This window comes from Manacus vitellinus, unplaced genomic scaffold (genome assembly GCF_001715985.3).
Source record: "Manacus vitellinus isolate BGI_N305 unplaced genomic scaffold, ASM171598v3 scaffold_3_pilon, whole genome shotgun sequence".
Taxonomy (NCBI): domain Eukaryota; kingdom Metazoa; phylum Chordata; class Aves; order Passeriformes; family Pipridae; genus Manacus; species Manacus vitellinus.
Genome location: NW_021940535.1, coordinates 17063390 through 17080502, shown reverse-complemented (window position 1 = coordinate 17080502; position 17113 = coordinate 17063390). Strand labels below are relative to the sequence as shown.

General features: G+C 41.8%; 1 protein-coding gene across 1 annotated transcript in view; it reads right to left on the bottom strand.

Annotated features, from left to right (window-relative positions):
- THRB (thyroid hormone receptor beta) overlaps positions 1 to 6627 on the bottom strand; it is a 161174-nt gene extending 154547 nt beyond the window's left edge. The window contains exon 1 of the mRNA XM_029961780.1: positions 6565 to 6627. The gene's annotated coding sequence lies outside the window, so the exon portion shown is untranslated. The remainder of the gene's footprint in view (positions 1 to 6564) is intronic.
- Between the last annotated feature and the right edge of the window lie 10486 nt (positions 6628 to 17113).

The following is a 17113-nucleotide window of genomic DNA, read 5'->3' as shown; positions in this document are numbered from 1 at the left end:
AGTCAAAATTAACAATAACCAGTGACAAATTACTGTTACATGCATATAATTCACAGGCAAGGACCACATGCTCACAATATGCTACGTAACCAACTGCATTCTCTGTGATCTGATGTTCCCAAGTTTCCTGGTTTCAAATAAATTTAAGAGGAACTGTAGTTTTCATGCACAACTATTACTACATGTGGCTAAGCACCCTGAAAAGTGAAGCGGTACCATCCATGGACTCTAAACCTTAGTTTATCTGCATATACTCAAAGATACCTGAATTAAGGCTGCATAATCAACCTTAGTTCTGGTATTTCTTTTCCTCAGTACTTGACATTATAATCTTAATATCAGCAACTTCTGCAGTTAAACAGTTGATCCAAGTCCTCTGGCCCAAAGCTGTTATATTCTGGTCACATAGAAGATTTCAATAAATTAATCATTTCAGTAAGCCACAGTGAAACGGGAACAACATAAAATGCATGCGGTTCAATGCTGCATAGGAAGTACTCTTTGTTCCAGATATAATTTTCTTTGTATTTGTAGAAATAAAATTATACTTTCATATTTAATGGAAGCAATTAATTTTCCTTAAAAATGAAATTTGTCAAAAATACTTTATAGGTGAATATTCTTTTAATGCATATGTGCATGGGCATGTATATTCTGGATTTACATGATTACAACTCTGTACAGACTCTTTCCATGTTTATCTAACTGCATAATGTGTTTCACCTTATCCTTTTTTGGAACAAATGAAACATACAAAGTAAGACATCTTACTTATAAAAGAAGGCTCAAGAGAAACACTTCCATTTCCTGAAGTGATGAACGAAGTCATTCTAAGCCTTATACAAAAATGCTACAGATCTTAGTTACACTTTGAAGCACCTTGTGCACAAACACACCACGTTTTTAAATAAGATGTATGAAATACTGAAAAAAAACCAAGCAAAAATCATACCCAAACCAAAAGCAGGGATAAGTTAATAAATCATGGAAATAAAATTATTTTAATGTAAAGACGGAAAACAGTTTGAAGTCACATGAAGGCAATCCTACCTGTCAAGAGTTCCAAGGAGCTAGGCAAATGGACAAGGAATGATACAATTTTGCTAAAGGTCAAAGGAAAAAAACAACGATAAAGAAGAAATATTATCATTTTATTAGTGTTCATTCTTTCTACTGGTAGGAAACCAAGCAGCAGCAGCAGCATTCCATACCTGTTGAAGTACAGCTTGGCTGGAGTACATGGTAAATAGCTGGCATAGCCAAGTCAAGAGAAATAATGCAAAGTCATGAGTGGAAGGTGTCGAGTTAACAGGATACTAAAGGAGGCAAAGGTGCAAGACCTTTCATGGGTACAAACCCATGAAAACATAAGAAAGGAAAAGGCCCAGAGTTCAAGACCATTGCACAGATGTGAATAATGAGAGCAAACAAGACACATGACTCAAGGAAGGCAACTTGCAGTTACCTGCACATTTTTCTCGTGAATGTTTTAAAAATGGTTCACCCATTTGCATGTCACTAAGATATTGGTTAGTGAAGAATTGTTCAAGGATCCAACTACTTATGTAGTTGACAGCTATTTCTGATTTTCTTCAAAGAGCTCCTTTATTTTCCTACACCACAGTTGTTGCAAAGAACATCTACTGTCAAGCAACATTGTTGCCGTATCTGCGGCATACAGTTCATTCCTACCAAGTCTCATAAAGTAATCCAGAAGACGGTCAAACACCAGGATCGAAACAGGCCAAAAAAATGTAGCAGGTGAGCAGAAATAATGATCTTCTACCCCAGATAAAACAGTAAGCATTGTGTATGCATACTGAGAAGCAATTTGGTTCTATGTGTACCAACTTCATCCAGTAAAAGAAAGACTTACATTTTGTTTGACTTTAAATTCACCTGATCAGACATTGATCTTCTTGCTCTGTTTTCTACCTTACTATTAGGCAGCTCGACAATCAGTCCTTTTATTTCTTCCAATGGAAAAACAGAACCCTAATTTATTGGGTTGGGTTCACCAGAGGACACAGAACAGTTCTGTAGTCTAGAATGATCACACTGCTTTCATGCGTATAATCTAATTATAACATAAGAGTATTTGCCCTTTTAGTTCATCAGTAAAAATTATTACAGCTCTGTATATTTAAGACACATGAGGATATACAGGTTTTTTTTAAAAAACTGCAATTTATTCCTGTACTCTTTGACTAGTTCACTGGTTTCACAGGATATTTAATTTCTAATAAGCTACAATAGGTCAGAGTAAAATGAGAATTTTTATGACCAAAGCATTCAGAACGGAATACACAATTTAATTTTCATATTTCAAAAAGGCATTTTATTTGCTTTCAATTTCCTCCTCTCTAGTTGCAGGCTATTACACACACTTTGGCAGTGTGACCATAAACCAAAAAGGCTAACAACAGAACCAACTTTTCCAAACAATTCTTTTACTTGCATTGTCCCCCTACCATAATCACATTTAAAGTAAAGTAGTTGGGATGAATAATGGAAACAATCTCATTCACGTGTTGTAAATTAAATGAGAGAAACAACTTGTGCAAGATTCAATCTCTTTATTCAGAATGTCCTCTTGGACCACATACAACCAATGAAATAACACAGAACTGAAGGAATACAATTCTTTAATCTTTACACAGAAATGTATAGTCTGCCCTTGATTTTGATTATAAAGGTTCTCATAACACATGCATTGTTTGTTTAGTTATCCCTGTACAATATGTAAAATCCTAGCTCACCCCTGAGAAGGGAGAGTAGTTCTCCACTGCACAATGACAAGTTCAAAAAACATCAGAAGCAGTACTGCCATCCTAATGGCCATGTCAATTATTCTGGTAACTTTTTTGATGAGATAAATTAAGCCAAGCAGACCCTTGGACTAACATACTGCATTTCAAGTACAGACTTCCTCACTCACCTGGAGGCCTTACTTAAGTTAAACAGATAGGAGAAGGAAAGCACCTTTGTGACCTGGCAGAATTCCGCTGTCATACACCCAAAGAGCTACCGAACAGCACCTATTTATTTATTTATTTGCTTATTTGAATGGGGCCATGCAGGAGAGAATCTAGGACTACATACATTGCTATTTGTGAAATTTGGAAAGGAGGGGACAACAAACTGTGAAAATATTAAGAAAATCTTTCCTGATGGATCCTCTGACCCTGGCTGACAAAAAATTCACAAATTTATACCCTGACCATACTCTCTGTAAAAGCCCATGGTATGAACGTGCTGCCTTGTTTCCTGCAGGCAGGTGGACGGTGCCCCAGCAGTATCTCCACCCTTCCTCCAGAGGCCAGATTCCCATGTGCTTTGGAAACCCTGCATGCAAAAGGACAATACGCAGGAAATATGCAGCTCTGTATTGCTACCCTGCACCCTGCAGTACAGCTCTGCTTTCTGCCATGACAGCCATCTCCTATTTAAGACAAAATTAGTTTGGCTGGAAAAATTAGCACTTCCCAAGTCCTAGAAGGAAATCCAAGACACAAGGGCTCATAGTAATTGTGCTTCTCCTGCCTTGCCTCATCTCAGGCTATTTATCTGAGCTTCTTTCACATGCATACCTCTTTTACCTTCTTCAACTTTTAGTAATAAGCAAACCCCAAATCAGTAAACCAGAATATGATAGAGGAGAGATAATGAGCATCAGAATTTCCTTTTCCAAGGAGCCAAAATTCCTGATCTCACCCTTCCGGTGGCAAACGAGATTCTTGCTGGAGGATGTCCTGCCTCAAATCAGGTGGGGTTTTTTTGAGGTTTCATCTCTTGATTCCCTTCCAAATGGAATCAAATTTCAAGACAGGCTACACTAACTCTGACAAACTTCCATGATTTAAGTTTAGCAATCCTTCTCCTCCCTACTTTCTCTTGGCTGGGTTTTTATTTATAGCCAAGAGGAAAAATCCTGCTCATCATCAGCAACATGGAAGCCAGGAGAGGATATATGCCTATCACAGGTATGTGTTATTCTGCAAGCTTTTTTACAGAACACCAGTATCTGTTATCACTAACAGCTTTCTCCCCTTCATCTTCAAAAAAAAAAAAAAAAGGTAGCAAACAACCATATACTGAACAAAGGAAGTACAACATGCACCTCAGAGAAAGCATGTCTTTCAACTTCACATGTCCCACTACTGTAAACCCTTTGAAAAACACCTGAAGAAACCTGTCTTCAGGGTAAGCAGCCTTCAGCAAAAGCAGATTCACTTTTACTTTTTCCAAATCCCCCATATGTTGTCCTCACATAGCAGGAAATGATCAGATAATAAAATTAATGCTACAGCATATAAAAGAGTGAACAAAAACACTACCACCACTTTCTACTAAGCAAAAGAACATTCCCACACAGGTGACAGCACAAAAAAAAAATTGACTTTACATAATGACTTGGATATGCAAAGAATTTCAAAAGCATTGAACAATTTGGAGTAGCCATGATGTGCTCAACTCCAGCTCATAGAAGCCTTTATCCAAAACCAGTAAAAATCAATGGGAGATTTTCCACCGACTCTAACAGACTTTGGTTTGAGCCCTTTCAGATCTGAATTATTATATTCCACACAGTTAGAAGCATATAAAAACCACAGCTAAATCCTCCCTTTTCCAACATGGAGCCATGAGATGTTTAAATTTCCTCAGGACCATCCAGCAGCAGTGTCCCCAGTTTCACAACTGGTACGTCAGGACTAGATTATTCCATCATTAGCAAGTAACAATGGAACATACCAGCTCATCCAAAGGTCACCAATTCAAATAAACTGGAAGAAGGCTGAGACTAATTTAAAGGTCCTGGGACTAATATGAAGGGTGATTTCATGCCAGTTAGTAGAAAAGAAAAAAAAGTCTTGTGAGGAAGGAAGTAGGCATATACAGTTTCACAAAACTTTTGTTTTTATTGTGCCCTAAACAGCTGTTCTATGAGAAAGTGAACAGCTATACTTTCAAGTGATTTAGTCCAGCTTCTTCTCTTTAAAAAAGGCTATACATTCATATAGCTATATTATTTACAGTTCAAAGTAAGGGAGAGAAGTCAAGCCTCTCACTGTAAGGCAATACAGCTAACCAATGCAACTGAATTGATCATGGTAAGGTCTTCTGAAAATTACCTTGTTACTACTTCTTATAAAAAACAAATTTCTTATAAAGAGCAAACCCTTTGCTCTGTTGTTTTGGTTTTTCTTCTCAAATGTTTATTCAGAAGTTGGAGCTGGGAAAACAGGAATCAGAAAATCTAGTAAACTGTCTCAACATACGACTAGTACTGAACTGTAAAAGGAAAACATACCATTTTTTATAAAAAAAAATCTAGTCTATCAATTAAGCAAACATATATTTACGACAGACTAAGTTTTGTAAATAAATGCCAAATATGTTACTGTAACTAGCAGATGGCTCAGTTGGAATGCATGAATTTTGTGTTAAGTTAAAATAATAAAGGGAACACGGCTTATACTGTAGAAAAAACATCCCGTCTGCCTTCCTGGTCAGAGCTGGTATTTATTACAGCATTTTTAACCTGTGTTTCGCCTTCCTCCGTTCAGATTCACAGGAGGGCAAACAAGGTTTCTGGGGGCCACGGGGCTATGGGGCTCCTGCCACTCACCAGAACAGGTGCGATCCTTCCTACCGGCAACTGGCTTCGTAGGGCTGACAATTTTCCCTTTTCCTTTTTACTCATACGCTGCCTGATCAATCCACCCACTACAGCTTCCAAGCCTTCTTCTTCTATATTTAGTTAACAATTAACACATTTGACTTTTTTAACTTCGCGGATTTCTGTCGCTGCTGTTGTCGTCGCCGCTTTAGAAAGTCAAACAGAACTTCAATGCATAAACTCTTTAACGGGGAAATACCACCTATGCTGCAAACATAAATAAATCAGGAAGCGCCGGCAGCCGGCGCGCGCCCCCGCTCCCCCCGCCGGCACCGCCGCCCCCCGCGTGATGAATACCGGCTGGTGCCGCGGTCCGTCCCTGCCCTCCCGCCTGGCCGCGCCGCCGCTCGCCCCGCCGCCCCGGATGCCTGCTGCGGGCGGGCGGCGCCCCGACGGGCCGGCGGATTCTCCCCCGACAGCGTTGCGCGCCTTCTGCTACCGCTCTCCCCGCCGGTGACAGCTAAATATAGTGAGCGGCCGGGGAGCGCGGCTCGGCTCCCCGCGCCCGCCCCGCAGCGCCGGGCGGACGGCGGCAGCGCGGCGCTCCGCGGGGGCGCGCCGGGACTCCCAGCCTGCGGAGCCGGCACCCCTGCCCGCCCACGCCCGCGGCCAGGCGCGCTGCCCGCCGAGCGGGTGCGCGGGTTTGACTTTACCGGCGGAGCGGAGTGGCCCGCCTGCCCCGCGCCCCTCGCCACCCGGCCGGGCCGCGGTGCGGTGCCTCTCGCCGCGTCCCCCCGCCAGCCGCCGTCTGGCTGCGGACGTGCGACTGGATTCCCCCGCCTGCGCCGCCGGCCTCCCGCGCGGGGCCGCGCACACGCCGCGCCGCGCTGCGCCCCCCGGCCCGGCCCGGCCCCGCCGCGCCGCCGCCGCCCGCCGCCGCTCACCTCCGGCCGCGGCGACCCGCCTCGCCTCGCTGCCTGCGCGCCTCCCGCCGCCCGAGCGACGCGCGGCGGAGCGGAGCCCAGCGCGGCGTTACGCAACGCGCCCCGCGGCCCTCTTGCACCGCGAGAGAGGGTGCCGGGGGCGGGAGCGGGGCGGATGGGAAACGGCGGAGCCGGAAGCGAAACCCCCCGGCGGCCACTTGTAGCGCCGCTGGACCGGATCCCCCCCATGCTGGCGGGGCGGGCGCGCCGGCCGGGCGGGCAGGGCGGGCCCCGGGGCGCCGCCGAGTCACCGCTTCGCCCCGGGGCTCGGGCGGAGAGGTGCGGGGACGGGCCGCGGGGGAACCACTGCGCGGGCACCGCGGCGCGTTTCTGCCGCGGATAGTAGATCCCGCGGCCGTGGGTCGCCCTGCCAGAGGAGCACGGGCACGGGAGAGGAGAATTCCCCGTGGTCCGAGGCTGAAGGCAGCGGCCCCCAGCAACAACCGTGCCACGGCTCAGCCTCTGGAGTGGACACCCAGGGCAGCCGCGACTCTGCGCAAACACAGTCAAAGGGCTTTTTGATGGCTTCTGCATCCGGCTGGATTGTCCCGCTCTTGACTCCTATGTTTTTCCCATGGGCTTTGACAGGCGCACCCTGCCGCGGGGCCTCCGTCCCAGGGGTGCGGGCAGCCCCGGTGGGTGCTGGCGGCTGGCATCCTCCCTGCAGGGGAGCCCAGTGGGGGCTCTCCCCTTGGCCCCGCATCTCTGGGTTTGGGGAACCCAGGGGTCAGAGTGAGAGGGCGGCTGGGCAGCCCACCAGCCCTGCTGACAGCCGACCCGTGCAGACGTCAGCAGGAATGAGATGGGTTGTAACCGGAACACCGGCTCCGACAGGAAAATGAAGACTGACAGTCCTCTGGCCTACAAAACCAGGGCAAATTGGGTCTCAGAAACACGATCACCCCACATCATCCCAGCACAAGTTGAAGAGCTCCTTGCTCTTCACAAAGCAAACAGGTTTGGGAGGCTGTAGGTTCCCTGGCCTTCGGTCACGCTCAGAAGAACATGCTCAGAAAAGGATGACAGTACATCCCCACCACCCATCTCTAATTCATGAGGCCGGGAAAGCAAGGAAGGAGAAGTACCCAGAGTCTCATTACCAGCTATCAGCTTGAGCGAGTAAGATGGCGTCTGAAATAACAGGCGTGAAAGCAATAGCTACTTGAAAGAATAAGATCGGTTTGTTTTTCCTTAAGGAATTACAGGAATATTAAACCCTTCTTGCAGTTATAAATCATTTAATGCAAATCATTTAATCCAAACAGAATTTTTACAGGCTCATGAGGCTCACTCATTTTGCCAAGAGTGAGTCATGTACAAATAAAATGAAACCAACAAAGAAAAGTGCTCTCATACCATGTGTATGTGGGTGATCCTTTGAAAAACTTGTAATTATTTTTTTAACTCTACCACAGCCAGGAAGACAGGTTTGTGAAGCAAGAGCAAACCTTGATAACTGCAGCCCATCGACGTGTACTTTTTCCTTCACTCAAAAAGTAACACAACAGGTCCCTTGTCAGGCCAATGACAGCAATGGCGTGACTAATGTATCAGCAGCCCCTCAAACGCCACGATTTCAAACCCAGTTGTGTGCTGACATACTAAGGAAGCAAAAGACTTTTCAAAAAAATGAAAATAATGTTCAGTGATTAATACTTAGTAAAAGAATGCAGTAGGCAGTTAATCCCTCACTTACGGGTTAGTTAAGGACGTGAGTTAAACTTCATTCTTCACTCCCCATGTCATAAATATGTGCTGCTAAACACAGAGCACAGCATGAGCCAGTGGGGCGGTGATGCACTGCTCTGAAATGACTAAAATGCAGGGACACAAAGCCATGTGATGGTGAGAATGGGAGCCTTAAAATGTGTCATCATCCCCATCGAATGACACTGACATGGAATGCCATTCACTGATGGCAATGGCAAATATTTGTGGATACTGAAGAGGTATGGCTTCCTCGTATATTCTGATGCCAACTCCCTGCATCATTTGGAATAGATATGTGAAAGTATCTTGAAGTGTTCCTCTAGCCACCTACTTTGCATTCTGACGTGAGGACAGATGCTCCTGGGTCCTCACACAACCGCAGTCTCCCTTCCATCTGCTTAGCCAAAAGACAATACTTGCATACGGACTGTAACTGCCCAGACTGGGGCAATCCAGGACCCTAAGCCCTCTGTGACTTTCACTAGCGGTGCCCCCCCCTTCCCCAGTGGCTGAAATACCATTCCCATCTGGCAGAAAGTTCTGTTTGAGTTTGAGGGAATCCCCGCTTGCCTCGATGCTATCAGAGATGTGCTGTGTCTACCATTCATTCACAGAAATGTTTTTCTTAGTGATCATGAGACAAGAGTTCAGTACTGCAGGACATGTCAAAGAGCCTCTGAAACCCTACGCTACCTGTGCTGCCTGACCTGGAGCAGGCACTAAAGAGGGAGGGAGGAGCAAAGGGAGGGAGCACATAGTTTGTACAGCCAGGAAAGTAATGACAACATTTTCCTTGTCCCTGAGAATAGTTCAGGTCATCTACAGGCATAATTTCCCACTGCATCAATTACTCACAGGCCATGACTTTGTTCACAAATGCAGGAGTCAGAAACTTCCTTCAACTAAAAAGCAACCAGCACTGACGTCATCAAATGCCTGATAGCTGGACCAGGAGTACACAGGATGTAATCAAGCCCTGAGATGAGCTGGAAGAGAATCTGTACAACTTCTGTGGCATAAAGCTTTTGTCAATGAAACAGCATTCTTTCTTTTGCTTTTTAACACAATGACTTTATTTGATACCTTGGTGGATTTCAGCATTTTATCCTTTATTGCTCTCAGTTTACTTTTCCTCCTAAGTAATTTTTGCCTGGCTTTCATACCTCAGGGCTGGGCAGGTAGGGGAGAACTTTAGTTTATCTGCGCTTTCTAATGGTAATGGATAGACATTGTGCATTTGCCATCAACTGCCAGATTTCCTTGTTACTGATTGGTTTTGTTTTTTCCTATGTATCTTTGATTTTAGAATGGTTGTTTGGCAAATCAGATACAAATGACTTTGTGTTTTTCTTAGAAGTACTACACACCTCATGGTTCCTTTTTGAGGAGGGGTGTTACTAATTTGTTTATACACAAGCAGGCAGAAAGCACAGGCAGTCAAACATGAGCTAAGATGAATCACTTGACCATTTAGCACACATTAACTGGTGGACAGAGGAGCCCCTAATCACTTTCTGAAGGAGGGTCTTACAAGACACATGGGTTTTCTTATTTTTTGTAATTTCCCAGCCCTCTTATTTCCTCAGTGAATGGGAAAACAGTGAATAAAGATGAAAACAGCTGTGGTAAAATAGCACTTTAAAAGTTACTCTGGAATCTGCTGATTAAATGAGAACCTCACCTTTTGACAGACAAAGAGAATCCAAAACATTTTGTTTTAAAAGTGTTACAAGCAATGTGGAAATCAGGAAGCACACATGCCCCTTTTCATTTTTTAGACTATCAGAAATGAGTCAGCACAGCAGGAAAGCATCCTGTGTGGGTCCCTCTTTAAACCACAGATGACCAGTGCTTATACATGCAACAAAAATACTGGAAAGTACATGACTACAATGATTTTAGATTAATGTCCATTTATTATTAATCCTAGCTGAGGCCTATCTTCTCTAAATGCCATGAAACACTTCAAAGCCTATTGGTGTTAAATGAAGGTATTTGACCAACATCCTTTACTCTTTGTCTGGGGCAAACATCCATTTCCTGAAAAAAAAAAGGAAAATAAACCACTAGTACTATATACTGCTTCTTTTCCTCTTCAATTTCCATTTTCCAATACAATGTAATATATGTCTGTTTCAAGATTTCTGGGGAACAAAAAAAATAACCTAATTTAATAATACTTTGTTTTTGTACAGAGATCCAATTCCATCCTGCCATCAGAATTCGAGGGGAACCACAGGAGATGTGTGAGAACAGAAGAGAAATGAATGAAAATTGAGACAAATAAGAAAGAAAAATAAATAATAAGAAGGAAATCAAAAGAGAGAGAAACAAACCTAGAGGCACAGTCTAACCTCCAATGCACCATTCATATCCATTTTTGATCTTCCATGAAAAAACACAGCAGGGATTTTTTTTTCAAGTTATGCAGGGATGCACATGGCACAGGACATTAGTGCTCTGTCCACAAAACCAAATGAACAAGGGCAAAAAATTATGAACTTAAAGAAAAGCAGCAAGATTAAACTATTCTAAAAACTATTTTTAAGATCTGTGTTTCTAAATTGCAGCAACAAAGTATTGGGGAAAACAGTTTCAGCTCTGCTACACTGAAGCAGGCTTCCAGACTAAACACATATTTGTGTATATTCTCCTTTTTATTGCAAAAGCTGTTTTACTAAAAAAGGGTATTTGGTCTGTTATCAAAGGATGATGGGGAGGGTCAAGAAAGTTCAAAACGAAACAGACAATTTATGGTCGACAAGTCCATTGATGGCTAGTAAACATGATGATGCAATCCAATGAAAATTCTGGTTTAGGAAATTCCCACAGCCTCTGACTGCCAGAAGTTAGGAAATCCTACACTTGTCCTATTTTTTCCAGTCTTTCTGCAAGCATCCTCTACTCATTAGTCAAAGGCAACTAGGCTAGATGGGCTATTGGAGTAAACAAAACCAGTAGTTCATTCTTCTCATACTCCAAATAGATCATCAAGCCCATTCCTGTCATATTCTGCTGCCATCGGTGATTAATTTTTTAATGATCCAAGTCATGGCTCCAAATTTCAAGATAGTGGACCTAGTTTGGATTTCCCAAAAATACACAGCAGAAGCAACTACACGTTAATAAATTAATATTAATGCAAAAAGTGGATGGCAGCTGACAGGCTTCATTAGCTCAGATCTGTAGCTTTTCCTTAATTCTGAATAGGATGGACAAGGGGTGAGATGGGCACACTAGTAAGGACAGCCCATTAAGCAAGAAGAAATAGCACTTAACTGACCTGCAGAAAAACCTCTAGCTTGAAGTGGGTGTGATAGCACCAAAGGCTTTGCACACAGTTCCCTTTCAGTAGTGTATAAGGGATATCTCTTTTAAGAAGAATCAAAGGAAGAGTGAATGCAGCTCTGAGAGAAGGTAGAGTGGGAAGAGGGCTGGAAGTCCTACTGAAACCAGCTCCCTTTTCCCAAACCATGGTGGTTTCAGTTAAAAGATTAGGGCTTGGACAGGCTCCTGCAGTTGGAATAATTATTACTGGGTTACTCTGAGGGAAAGCAAAAACCCACCAGGGAGGGGCTTGATTTTGGAGGCCTGACAGAAGCAATAGCTTTGCAAGTTCTCTCATTCCTAATCCAAGACCATATGGAGCTCAAGTACCAGGTGGGTGGGTATATTAATTGAGGGAATGTGCAGCTTGTCCTACTCTAAATCTACTTATTTTTCATAAGTGATCATTACTATAGAAAACAGCAAGAAACATAGAGATGCTGGGAAACAACCTCCACCTCTATGTAAAAAATAACAGTGTCTAGGAATTGAGATTCCACCTTTCTACTAAGCTCAGAACAGAAGGTAGAAGCCTGGTATCTCTTCTCTGGAGAAGATGAGGTCATCTACTCAGTAAGTAAAAACATGTAAAATAATGCACTATAATATTCCCATTCATTCTCCATCTCTTGCCTTAGCAGCATTTTGCTAAGCTTTATTTTAGCAGGCCTAAAACATACAAAAAATGAGATTACTTTACCATCTTCATCTTGAATTCAATCATAGCTGTATTTCTGGAAGAATTCAGACATGCACAGTTTTCATTGAAGTATTTTGGTTCCTAAGTTCTCTTGAGAGGCATGGAAAAGAAGTATTACCATGGTGCTAGCAAAAATGCTATAACGGAAAAGCACTATAATTCTATTAGTTTAGAATGGCTGTTGCCATATTTTGCCCCAAGTGTAGCATGTAATGTAGCATAGATACCTGCTCAGTGTAATATGCAGTGCTGGTACAGTTCCAACAGTCATATTTCAGTAAATGCCAAATTAAATGTGATTTGCCTGACATACAAGAGAAAAGCATCCTCTGAGTGTGATTATGGGCTTCATGTTGTGATATTTATGCTAATAGTGTCTGCAAAAGAAGCAGTTCCTTCCCCTAGAAAACCTGACCTGTCAGAAATCGCAGAAGGTGCTTTGGAGGCTAGCTTGAAAAATCTCTCTGTAGGACCTGCCAAGGAAGAGTCCTACTTTAGTTAAAACTCTAGGTTTTCAAGTGACCTTCAAGTGCTGTAGCAGAGTGACAGTGTTACCCCATGTGCATAAATCTTTGCAGAGGGATGTGTTTCAGTAAAAGCTCTTGCTTGACTTCTCAAAAGTATAGAAAGTCATAGCATAGCTATGCATAGCATAGCATAGCATTGCTATACTGTTTTTTAGTTACCTGGTCAGCTAAAACCCAATAACATTAAAATTAAAAACCTAATTATGACCCAAATGCAATGAATGGTAGTATGGAAACACCTACAGATCATTCCTGATGTGCTCAGACCCATGGCTATGAACTCCTGGAACAAATTAGAAACTGGCACTACCTTAATAGCTGGGTATCTCATTTCTTTAGGATACATCCGAATGAGCAAAACATGAACAAACAAGCAATGGATGAAACAGATAAGTGGCTAATTCCAACATGCAGGAACCTCCTGCTTATTAATTTATCCACCCTAGTCAGTCCTCTGACTACAGGAAAAACAATCCACCAAATCTATACTTGTGTACCAGGGCATTAAACAAATTATAATACACAGAGACAGGCTGAACCACTTGCGTGTTGTTTTTAAATTATCTTTATGAAAACGAGAACTTGGGGAGGAGCTGGGGATGATTAGAAACTGATGATGGCATACACTGCAGGCTTTTCCTTCTTCCAAACATATCCTTTAATTTCTTTAAATTCCCTAGGTCTTCAGACACAGAAAGATTAGTTTCTCATTCCTTCTAAAGACTTTTAGAAAGCTGGCACTTAGACTTTTAGCACTGTGAAGAGGAAATAAATGTTTGAGGAAATCTTACCTGTTTAAAACACTTTTTAATGGTCCAATAATTTTTTTAAAAACAACAATTTGAATTATGCCATAAATATTATTACAAACCAGAATTAAAGTAATTTTACACCCTGACTATAGAATTCCTGAAACAACACAATAATAACCTGAAGGGAGGAAATTCTCTAGAAAAAAAATGTGTATTTATTGTTCATTATAACACCATATTTCATCATTCAACATTGAAAATGTCCATTAATAATATAGCATTCATTGGTTTTATAACAATTACAGTTCAAAATCTTCTTTTTGGAACTTTAATTGATCCTCCAAATGAGCTTTATTAATCATTGACGGAAAACTGGCAAAATCCTACCCCGTACTTTGGCAACATTTCAAAATGTCCAATTAGGTCAAATCAAGAAAGCCCCAGAAACCAATTACAGCAGCACTTCTAAGCCAAAAAATCTCATTGTACTCTGAAAAAACTGCAACTTTATAGGAAAAAAACCCAAACAAAAATCCTCAATCCTGATCTGGTTATGTACCTGAAATACCACCTCCATAGAAACATGCCAAATAGTCACTCCTTGAACTACATCAATTAATGATATTTGTTCAGAGATTTCATTTATCAGTGCCATAAATGTCACCAAGCAGTTCACCACAAGGAACAGTGCCAGCCAGTTCCTTAATCTGTCAAGCAAACACTTGCTCCCCTTCAGCATTTTTCTGTACATCTCATCTGCAGTGCTGTAATTGCACATGTATACAAAGTCTTCACCTTTTTTATGAGTTTCATATGTTCTGTATCTCACCTCCATGTTTGTACATTAACAACTATGTTGACAATGAGATAAAAATAATCTTGGCGGCAAGAACAATAGCAACCTTTATCTAACTTCTCAAGAATGTGATCTTTGCTTCTGCAGTACTTCTGCACGTACAGCCCTATGGTGCTGGTGGGCTGTTTGAGGTGTATTTTGCTGCCAATCCTAATCCCACCACCCACAGTCAAGAATTAATTAGGACTTGAAGATGCCAGAGGGAGGCAAAACAAACAAAAATAGCATTTTAATTAACTACAAACAATAATTAAGATTCTGCATTATGTTTAGCATCTGCACATTTCTGGACTTACTGCAGTGACTCTGAATCTGATGAGATCATCCATCTAAATCCCAGAGGACTGAACAGATAGATCTGAGATCCTAAGTACATTTCCTATTATATCTTAAACCAGTAAATAATTCATGCATTCTTATTGTGAAGACCAGTAATTAAAAGTTTTTTTAAAATGTCACTGTAAATGAACCGAATCCATATATCCTGCCCAGACTAAAGGAGAACAAAATGTGCAGCCATTTGAGTTTCCAATTCCAAATGTATACCTATTCTGCCATTTCATAACACAATGGTCCCCACTTCACCATACTTAGTTAGTTAGTTGGTTAGTTTTTATTTATTCACTTACTTATTTACAGTTCACTTTTACTTTTTTACTAGCTTTTTTTATTAAACCTGTCATTATCCTAACAAAATTAGGAAGGCAGCATTATATGACATATTTTTGCCCAAGTCACAAAAGTTACTTGCAACATTTTCCACTCCAGTGCTCTTTTGAGACACAGAACCCTCCAAATCTCTTCCTATCTATTTTAGTTACTCAGTTTTCTCTGCCATTTGATCTTTAGCTGGCTAGTTTACAAACTGGATCTTGGCAGTTCATCTCAACACAAAGTATTACATTCCCTCAACTCGGGCTTGACACAGTTATATATCCTTCAGAAGTCAAACCCTCTTAACAAAAACTCCTTACCTTCACCAGGAGGACAGGTAAATTTCCTCAAGTTTACTTTACCATGATCTTGATCAAGGGTAACCACCAGGACCTAGCCATACAGAAGAAAGTCAAGGGTTCTCTTGCGCCTGTCTCTAGAAACCTAAAGGAAAACATCTGTCTGAAGTAACCACATGGCTTTAGCATTCTATCATTTTCCAAAAACAGCTAGACCAAACCTCTTAACATACATTAACTACACCTAAAACCTTAGTTCACCAAAGATAATGGAACTCATAGTACAGTTCACCGAAGATAATGGAACTCATAGTACCATTTATATAATGCAGCCCCAACATCTCATTTGAATTTTAGCCACTATATGGCAGACAAGTGCAACATTTTAGCTAATACGTTGAAAGCTTTGTGTGGATCCTTTTCTTCCTCCCCTTATTTGTTTATTAGCCCATTAATATAAAAACCAAGAAATGTTTGGAAGATCCTGCATATCTCTAGCCCTCTTTCAGATTGAGTTTCATAGGTCCCTCAGGTTTCATAGGTTCCATGTATTCTCCCTTACATTCTGCTAAACTAGTAGATACAGAAGATTAACTGATTCATAATGATATTGTTGTTTTCACCTCCACAGCAAATTTTTGAAATGCAAATAGAATAATTTTAACGGAAGTATTAAGAACTTCATAAAAGCAGTAAAAACAGACTGGTCTGTATTTAGAAAGCTGAGGTCAGACCTAAGTGTAAAGTTTATGTCAGGATGTAATGTAATGTAATGTTATGTCAGGATCCTAATGTAAGGATATCTTTTGTTAGAATGACTGACATTATTTATGACTGATTGCAAATGGGGCTGAATTGCTTTGTTGACTTGGAAAGGTCAGGAAGTTTACTGTTTTTCCTCTCATTTTATTTATGTCATGCCTTTTCTTTAGCTGTCTGTACTCTCATAACTGCACTACTTTGTTATATTTGTCCTTCTACAAAAGCTTTCCTTCCTTCTTATTAATTTTTTTTTTTCTGTTATGGTGGCAAACACTCCATTAAAAGTTCTAAATTTTCTGAGTGGATGAAAACCAGTAATTGCCCCCTTTCTTTACATGAAATGCTGTTTTGTCGTGGCCTAGAAAGCCCAGCCTGGTACAGGATAGCTATTAGGCTGCTGCCTGGTCTGCAGGACATCCTGTAACAGATCATACCTCATAGTCGTGTATGTGCTGCTGTACAAGAGTGGCTGAACCTCAGCTCTTATCACAGTTGCTCCTTCTAGTTGGTAATGCTTTCCAGGAAATTGCCTCATGATCTCTTGTTTTGATTTCAGGTGTATATAAAATCTGTATTTTCTATAAGCACCTTTGGCTTGCAGTGCTCCTTAACTTTCTTGGCCTTCCTTCTGACATCCCCTAGTTGGGGCAGATACATCATCCTATATCAGCTCTTTTCCTGCTTAGTCCTTATCCTTTTCCTGGAAATCCAGACCTTAGCACATTCAAGAATTTCTCAGGTTTATCCAGAGTATCTTCATTTGCCAAGAAAATAAAACAGTAAGGTCTCAGGGTCTGGGGTTCAAGTTTTAACTGCCATCCACATAGCAAAACAAGCTCATAGTTCCCTTGGACAGCAGCTTTGCATCCCTCCCTCCCAGAAGAAAGTCTCCAGAAATGCCTGTAGCAGTTCAGCTGCCTACT